General features: G+C 40.6%; 1 pseudogene; it reads left to right on the forward strand.

Annotated features, from left to right (window-relative positions):
* Positions 1–448: 448 nt before the first annotated feature.
* On the forward strand, positions 449–6043 carry LOC101278780 (RAD52 motif-containing protein 1-like; annotated as a pseudogene).
* Positions 6044–8619: the final 2576 nt, after the last annotated feature.

Below are 8619 nucleotides of genomic sequence, written 5' to 3' on the forward strand. Positions count from 1 at the left end.
CCTATGCTGTGCTCTCTGCAAATGAGAACTTATTGATATAGTGCATCACAGTTTGTAAACTGATTTTATATACATTAGGTCTCAAGTACCCTTTGTCTTATAGGACAGGTGTCAATATATTTTTGTTTATTTTGTTTGTTTCTGCAATTTTATAAAGAGTACAAGTGATGCTGTTTTATGTCCTATTTGGAGCCTGAGGGTTTCGGATTCCATAACCAGGAGCTGCTACCTAGTCCTTCTAAAGGAATGGAGAGCTAGTTTGTTCTTTGACTGTCAAGCTCTGAACTTGCTCTGTATCTCAAGCTTTTCTACCACAAAACACTCAGGGGCTTTCAACTATTTTTCTATATATTAGATTTATTGGCATTAAGTATTTAAAAAGCGCGGATGCGCGTGCACAAGCGTAGTCCGCTTGCTCCCCGAGGAGCGCACGTGCGGTGATGGTGGGATGGTGCAGTTGGTACCTTTTGGGGTTCCCATGGGGGTGACAGAACTTGCTGGTGTGGGAGCTGAGCTCTGGACCCACCCCCGAAGCTTTGCAATTGAGCCGAGCCAGAGCGGAGGGAGGGGTGGAGGAAGCCGCCCCGCGCCCCAGTAACTAGGCGCTCCGGGGTACTGCTTCAGTACCTCATCTGCCTGTGGTCTCCGCTGAGAGGAATCTTAGTTCTAGAGACGACCTGAGCAGTCAGCTCACCCCCATAGGTTTTTGAGAGTTAGTCCCCAACTGAAGACATTGCCTCCTAATGCTTCTCAAAGCTTAGGATTTCAGAGGGAACCTTGTTCATGAAATGAGAAGTGTTTGGAGTTGCAGGCTCACCACAGTTGCCTGTGGCAAATGGCTGGGGGAATACCAGGGAATGGGCGGTTTTGTTTCCTGAGCCTGAAATTTACTGCACTTACTTAGTGTGAGACCACCCTAAAGCATTCTCTGTTTACAGTCTTCTCCCAGTTTGGCCTTCTGTATTTGGTCTGATTCTTCCCAAACGCAGCAGTGGGCAGTCCTGGGTTCTCTGCCATCATCAAATTTTATTCAGCAAGGGATGCCCACAGAGCCCAAAAGGCATGCGACCAGAAGCAGCTTTTTCACACATTTCCAGTGTGAAAAAGGTGAGTCCAAATGCGGACTTCCTTGCTCTACTGGGATGAAGTGCTGAATTTAAAACTAATAGTCCATCGGGAATTCCCTGGTGGTCCACCGGTTAGGACTTTGCACTTTCACTACTTAGGGCCCAGGTTCAATCCCTGGTCGGGAACTAGGATCCCAGGGAAAACAAACAAACAAACAAACAAAAAAAACGGCTAGCGTTTGTACAGCACTGTGGTGTACAGAATGCTCTCACATGCACTGCTCCACTGATCCCTCTGTTCCCCAGTTGTTTCTTTCTTTTTTTTTAGATGAAGAAACTCGAACTCAGGATGGTTAAGTGACTTACTTAAGGTTCATGACAGTAAATGTGGAAACTAGAGGCCAAACCCTAACTTAACTGATGTTAAACCCCATGTCAGTTTATGCTGCCCCTTAATTTAAGAAATCTTCAAAAGAATCTTCCTTATATATACATTTATGTGGATTTTAAATGTGTGAGGTTGACAAAATTTTTTTAATTAATTAATGAATTTATCTATTTATTTTTGGCTGTGTTGGGTCTTGTTGGTGCGCACCGGCTTTCTCTATTTGCGGCGAGCGGAGTTTGCTCTTCGTTGCGGTGCGTGGGCTTCTCATCGTGATGGCTTCTCTTGTTGCGGAGCAAGTGTTCTAGGCACGTGGGCTTCAGTAGTTGTCCCTCACGAGCTCTAGAGCACAGGCACAGTAGTTGTGGCACATGGGCTTAGTTGCTCTGCGGCATGTGGGATCTTCGCGGACAAGGATAGAACCCGTGTCCCCTGCATTGGCACCCAGTCTCTTAACCAGTGTGCCAACAGGGTGTCCCGAGCTTGACAAACTTTTGTCACATGTAAAATAAAGGAGGCTTCATCATCATCATCACTCTCCAACTGCCTATTAAGAGCTCACTTCAGATTCCAGAAAATGGTTATATATTCTTTAATGCATTGTAGAAACCTTCTTCCATATTAACATGCCATCCAATTTTACTTCCCCAGAATTAACATTTCATTATGTTAAGGACCTTTTCAATTCCTCTGAATAAGTGAGTGAGGCTTAGATTTCCCAGACCTTTCCCTTTATAATTGTGTGTCTTCTCTGATTGGCTTCTTGCTCTGGCTACTTCCTACTGATCTTGCTACCTCTTCTCACCCATATTTCTTTACTCACTGATTTCACCTTTATTGAATCTGAGAACTCTCCTCAGATGTGACTCCAGTTACACTACCTCCCACTTCTGTACCCTGTTTAACACCGTCTGCAATCCTGGCTGTACTCCCTGGGATTGAAATGATTTTCTGTCAGACATTCTTTTATTTGCAGACCCTGCGACCATTTCACGTACCACTCAGATATGACAGATGGTCCTGGAAAGATTATGAAACAGTTACTTGGTATCAGTTGTGAGTAATGAGGTTTTTTCTTATATTTGACATAAAGACCATTCCGTAAGCGTAGATTGTGAGATTTTCACAGCATAAAGCCCATCACTGATAGCGTAATGAAGAAAATGTTCTCCAAGTCACTATAGAGTTGAGAGGAAAGGGCATTTGTATTAGATTGCTTTATTTAATGCAGAGGCTTAGTTTACTACCCACAACCCCGAAATTTTCCCCTACTTTACTTATGCACTCTTTTTCAATTTTATTTATTTATTTATTTACTTATTTGCTTGCACCGGGTCTCAGTTGCAGCAGGCGGGCTCCTTAGTTGTGGCTCAAGGGCTCCCCAGTTGTGGCATGTGGGCTCCCCATTTGCAGCAGGCAGGCTCCTTTAGTTGTGGCTTGCAGGCTCCTTAAATGTGGCGTGCAAACTCTTAGTTGCAGCATGCATGTGAGACCTAGTTCCCTGACCGGGGATCGAACCTGGGCCCCCTGCATTGGGATAGCGGTATCTTAACCACTGCACCAGCACGGAAGTTCCAATTATGTGTTCTTTTATTCATTGGCAGGTATCTTCCTATATTTTTTCCCCTGTGTTTTTTATAAATACAGAAAAGAGAAAAACATTTTAAAATAAAATGAAGGAAAGGCCTAATGTATCTGAGTTTTTCTCAGTAGCATGAAGGGAAATGTTTGCCAGTAAGAACTGTGGCAAGGTTATCCCACATGTCAACTGTCTCTACTCCCCGAGGGCTCAGAGCCCTTCTGAGGCTTCCTAATTGTCCAGGACAGCTCCATTATGACTCACCGCACAGGACCTAGCCTCCCATGTGACACTCAACATTTAAAAATTAGTCTTCATTTCTCCTTCCCTGCAGGCAGCTTCAGTTGGAGAAAGAAATTTCATTTTCTTATGTACTCATTCATTCACTCAGTCAACAGACCATCACTCCTCTATTATATGCCAAGATGAATTCTTCTTTCTGGTAACAAGGAAAGAATAATATATGGTTCCTTCAAGCACTTAAGGAGCTCGTAAACTAGTGACAGAGGAAGAGGCACAAACAGATCAATAAAGAATTAACAATGCTTTGACTTTATTTGTATTATTTGAATTTTTATGACTAAATTTACATACTACACCCTGTTCAAAATGGAAATAGATGTTTAAGAAAGAAGTAGTGATGTATAAAATCCACAGTAATATGTAAGTTATTTAGAGAGTATAAGACTGGAAATATTTGCACTCTCAAAGAAGCTTGTTAATGCAGATGAATCTATAATTCTTTTCGTTGCTTTATTTATTTACATTTATAGAGGTATACATATTCCCTCTTCTAACAGGGCTTAGTAAATTGCGGAGGGGGTGCTACAGATTAAGGTCCTAATACAGTGGCAGGTCCATCTTGTCTCCTCTTCAGATCATATTCTGAAGCAGGAGCTACAGGATGAGACGAGTAAAACAGTCCATTCCTTTGCTTAGCCCCAGCCCCATAATAGGCTTCTGCTGGGCTTCCTTGGATGCTTTCATCATCACTTTCACCACCGGATGTCAGGGAACCTTCTGGTTAATCAGGGGCCCTGGAAATGATGCAGAAAATTACTGACTTAAATATAATAAATAACATTTATTTAGGGCTCACTGTGAACTCATTGCTTAAAATGTCCTATTTAATCTTCACAACCACTCTATGAAATTGGTATTGATAAATCTCAGGTATATCCAAAATAAATCTCTATGTAGGGTTGTGATATTTTTAGGTCTTTTATGTCTTTAGGATTGTCTCGGCAACAGACATAAGGCGGTTCATCATAATACGCTTGCCCTAAACAGCTCCAGATGCCAAGAATTGGCAAATTACTTCTTTGGTTTCCATGGGTGGTCATAAAGGATCATCAAGGTAAACTCTAGACTTTCTTTGACTAACCAGACTCCTTTCAACATTGAACTCCTAGACTTTAGAGAGAAGAACAGAACAGGGCTATGGGGAGAAGATGTGGGAGGCTTCCACATGGAAGTATCTGAGCATTGGCCTGCCACCTAGAATTAGTGATAAACTCAATGACTTGGATGGTGGTGTCCATAATTTTCTCCAGTATTTGTATGGTATATCATAAAAAATAGTTGTCCATATCTAGTCATTCATTTGCAAGTCTCAGTTGATTTTGAAGGGATAGCATACCTAAACTATTACCTGGGATTGCTGGAGTTTAGTTTTTATTTCTAACAACAGAATATGTTGGTCTAGCCTTTAATTCAAAATCCTAACAGCTTCAGGATCTTTCTAACCTTGAAGAAAGGGAAAATGAAGATATTGTGACACCACTTCAGAAGCAAAGCCCGAAGTTCTTCTGTGCTTTAGAGGTGGGGTTGCCCTCCCACGAGTGCAGGAGTCCTGGAGTTGGCATGGCTGAGGAACCTTTGGATAAGTTGGAGGAAGGTCTGTCTTCCAGTATGTGTGTGTGTGGGGAGGTGAGGCAGTGGGATTTCTCTTTTTTCCTTTCTTTCTGAAACTCAACTTTTCAGATACATCATCACCTTTTCTAAGCAGCTAAAGCCCTGGGCAGAATTTTTCTGCCCGATAGTATAAGTTTTTATCTTAGGTAATACCTGACAGCACCTCAAACTTTAGAATTTTAGAACTCACTGCCTGCCAAGAAGCTTAGGAGGAGGGAAAATTAGTTTTTTTTTGTTTTGCTTTTTGGGGGGGGGTTTTTGTTAATAATTTGTTTTGTGCTAAAATAGTCCTTCAAAGGCACATGTCTTCTGGCCTTCAGTTATCCCAACAAAATCATTGTCTAAAGATTGAAATAAACTCTTGTGTAAATGTTCAGTCCTTTGTCTCTTATAGAAGGGCCTGAGCGGAATAAGTAAATGTAGATCCCTAGAAAGGGGATTCCGATAGGTACTGAGTTTTTTCCTAGAATCCATGGCACTTGGGCTTAGGGTTTTAAGTCAGAGGCAGGGCTGTTAGCGAATGGGGTGGAGGAGGCTCCACCATTCACCTGAGTGGGTGATGGTTGAGTAGAGGCAGGATCATCTGCACTACAACCAAATCTGTCTCACTGTATGAATCCAGCCCTTTACGCACAGGAGAGCAGGGTCTGTAGCAGTGTAGCCTCAGCTTGTTTATTTGAAATCTGTGAGCAATATGAGATTTGTGCCACGTTCTTGGTTTGCATTTCCTGTCTAGTATTTTAGCAACTTCCAGAATAGATCCGAGCGGTAAAAATGTGCCATGCCAGGGTATACCTACAACAGAGACATTCACCGTACCCCAGTGTTGTGCCTGCCCTTAATCACTAAGGTAATGATCTAAGCATCACAGATGCATTTTTACTTTTAAACGTATAACCTAGAAATCAGTTATTCATATAGGCATTTTAAATTCATCTCTTTTGGTTGGATTTAGGGTCATTATCATTACTTATGAAAAGGAAGGTAACCCAGAAGCTTGCTATTCAGAAAGCTATGACAGATGCATTCCAGAAATTGCTGATTGTGGTTTTAGGTAAGACCTTTTTGATTGTCGTTGAAGTGCTTCAGTTTCAGTGAGCAAATAAACTTATTTGAAAATAAATAATAGGATGAAAATAATGGTTATCTAAAACATTACATATTCTTTCATTCACCAGATGCTTTCAAAGCAGGAGTCTTAACATTTGTTCTTTGTGGCATTTTTGAGAAAAACGACAGCAAATATTATTGTCTCCAGTGTTTAGATGTAGAATCACTTGCCTCAGTTCATACAGAAAGTGTTTGATCCACTTCTTCCTCAATTGCTTGCTTATCATACAGAATAGTGTAGTGATTATAAGCCTTGGACACCTGTGTTTGAGTCCTAACTTTGTCTCTTAGATTTTGTTGTTGTTGTTGCAATTTTAGGTTTTTCCAGCCAGAGACATTTGAAGGTATTTAATATCTCTAAGCTGCAATTTCTTTATCTGCAAATAGGGTTAGTAATTCAGCTTACCAGCAAATGGGGGATATTGTAAGAGTAAATGAGATGATGAATGTAAAAAGCTTAGAACTATGCCTGAAACATAGTAAGCAGACAAAGTATATTGACTATTATTATTACCGTTGTTTTCTTGTTGAAGAGTTTATTAGATTATGTTTTTGGAATCAGTTTAATTTCAGTTTTCATTTCTGATGTATTGGGTGAATATGATTCTTATATAATAATCAGCTACGTTTTTGTGAGTCTTGAAAGTGATCATGCTATTGAATAGTGTTGATTGTGTTCCCTATCAAGTTATACAGCGGTGAGAATGTCACAGGCTGTGCCCAAAGGAAACTTTATGATTAGTAGGTTCCCGGAACAGAATTGCTCCCCTGCTTCACAGCCCTGCAGGCTGAGAGACTGAGAAATCCTAGCTAAGTTGTCAGAGACCTTATTTGCTTATAAGAGTTGACCCTGGATTGGTCTTGGCCTTCCAGCCTGGGCAATCCTTCTAGTGAAGTTTGACTTCCCTGGTCATCAGGCAGAATCTCCATCAGCTGTCAACTCTGGGAAACAACCTTTAGGAACCAAACTAAATGCCTGGGTTGTTTGTGCCTAATATGCCAAGGTACTCCTTATATGTACACAAAACCCCTTAGACCAAAAAGCCTGGTGGCTCTAGCTTGCCTTGAGGGAAGCTGTATTGTCCAAAGGGTACATGGGCCAGTTTCTGCCAGTAGGGTGTTCAAATGCTCTCTTTCTCTGTCTCTTTGTTCATTGTATCTGGTAGAATTTTGGTCCCAAGGAGTAAGCCCTTGCCTTGCTTCTAATAGGAAGTATCTATTAGAGTCCAGTGGTATCTCTCCCAGGTTTGAACTCACTTTGACCCCCCACCTAATGCCTTCCTATTTAATTGTATTGTGATTGAACATTTTTGTTTCCACAGCTTTTAATTTCTATGTCCTTATTCCTTAGTTCTTATTTCTAAGATCAAAAGTTTTTGAACCAAAGTTGATACTTCTTATATGTTTTCACAAATAATTATGATAAAAACTGAAGTGTCAGATGAGGGAACTTCTAGGAAAATGCTCTTATTTTCTGCTTTTAGAAGTCAAAAGAATGTCTAATTATTCAGTGCTACCATTGTATACAGGAAGTTTTAGAACAAGAAAACTTCTGAATTGATCCTTGTTAACTTTATTTCAGAAAGTGGTAAAACAGCTGTGGCATATAGACCCTGTGAACAGGTCACAGATGCTAGAATCAAAGAGGAACTACAGGATTTAATTCAAGTATGTGGAGATAGAAGCTCAAGGGGTACTCAGCCAGTGTAGCCATAATTCAAAACAACCAGCAGGATTTGGAAAACTTCAGCATGTCTACTCAGCTCTGTCTTCCTTAGGGAAAGGTGAAGCTCTGAAAGTTCTTTTGAGGCAGGGAATTTCTAGGACTTTTCCAAGTCCCGGGCCTTGTCTCTGGCCCCTTATTTGAAGTTTGGAGAGCAGGATTGAGGGCCACCGGTGTACGTCTACTGTTGTGGACACAGGAGAAGACACAGGCCTTTTAGAACTCCCCTCAAATAGAATTGCAGGGACGTGGGAACAAAGTAACTATGGTCTTAAGTGTGATTATGCTACACTGTTTAAAAACTATTCATGCCTTTCAAGTAAGGTATATTACCCAGATCTCAACATCTCATATATATCTTGTGTTCAATATTTTGCCAAAGAACCTTACTGTAAACCAGTTATATGGATACCTCGAATTAGGGATTATGTTGTCAATGTAATTTCTAAAAGAAAACATTAATGTATATTAATGTTTTCTTTTAGAAATATTATGTAAAGTTTGTGGCGGGTTGCCTGGTATGATGACAGGTAGTGAAAACTCTCATATACATAGGGCTAATGTTAGTAGTAAAAAAACTTTTTATAAGAGATGTATACATTGATCATACCAAAATTCTGGGTAGGATGCTCAAATTCATAGAAAGGAGATTGTTAGATGTGTTTTAATGATGACTTGGGCTGTATATAATACTGGCATCTAGGGATTGTCGAATGCTCCTAAAAATAGATTGTTGTGGAAATGTTTATTATACGGAAATTGACATATTCTCTAGGAAGGGCGGGCTGAATGGGCCTGCTACATTTTCTACATTGAAGATATATACAGGTTTTGATTCTAC

Source organism: Orcinus orca, chromosome 5, assembly GCF_937001465.1.
Source record: "Orcinus orca chromosome 5, mOrcOrc1.1, whole genome shotgun sequence".
In the NCBI taxonomy this organism is placed as follows: Eukaryota; Metazoa; Chordata; class Mammalia; order Artiodactyla; family Delphinidae; genus Orcinus; species Orcinus orca.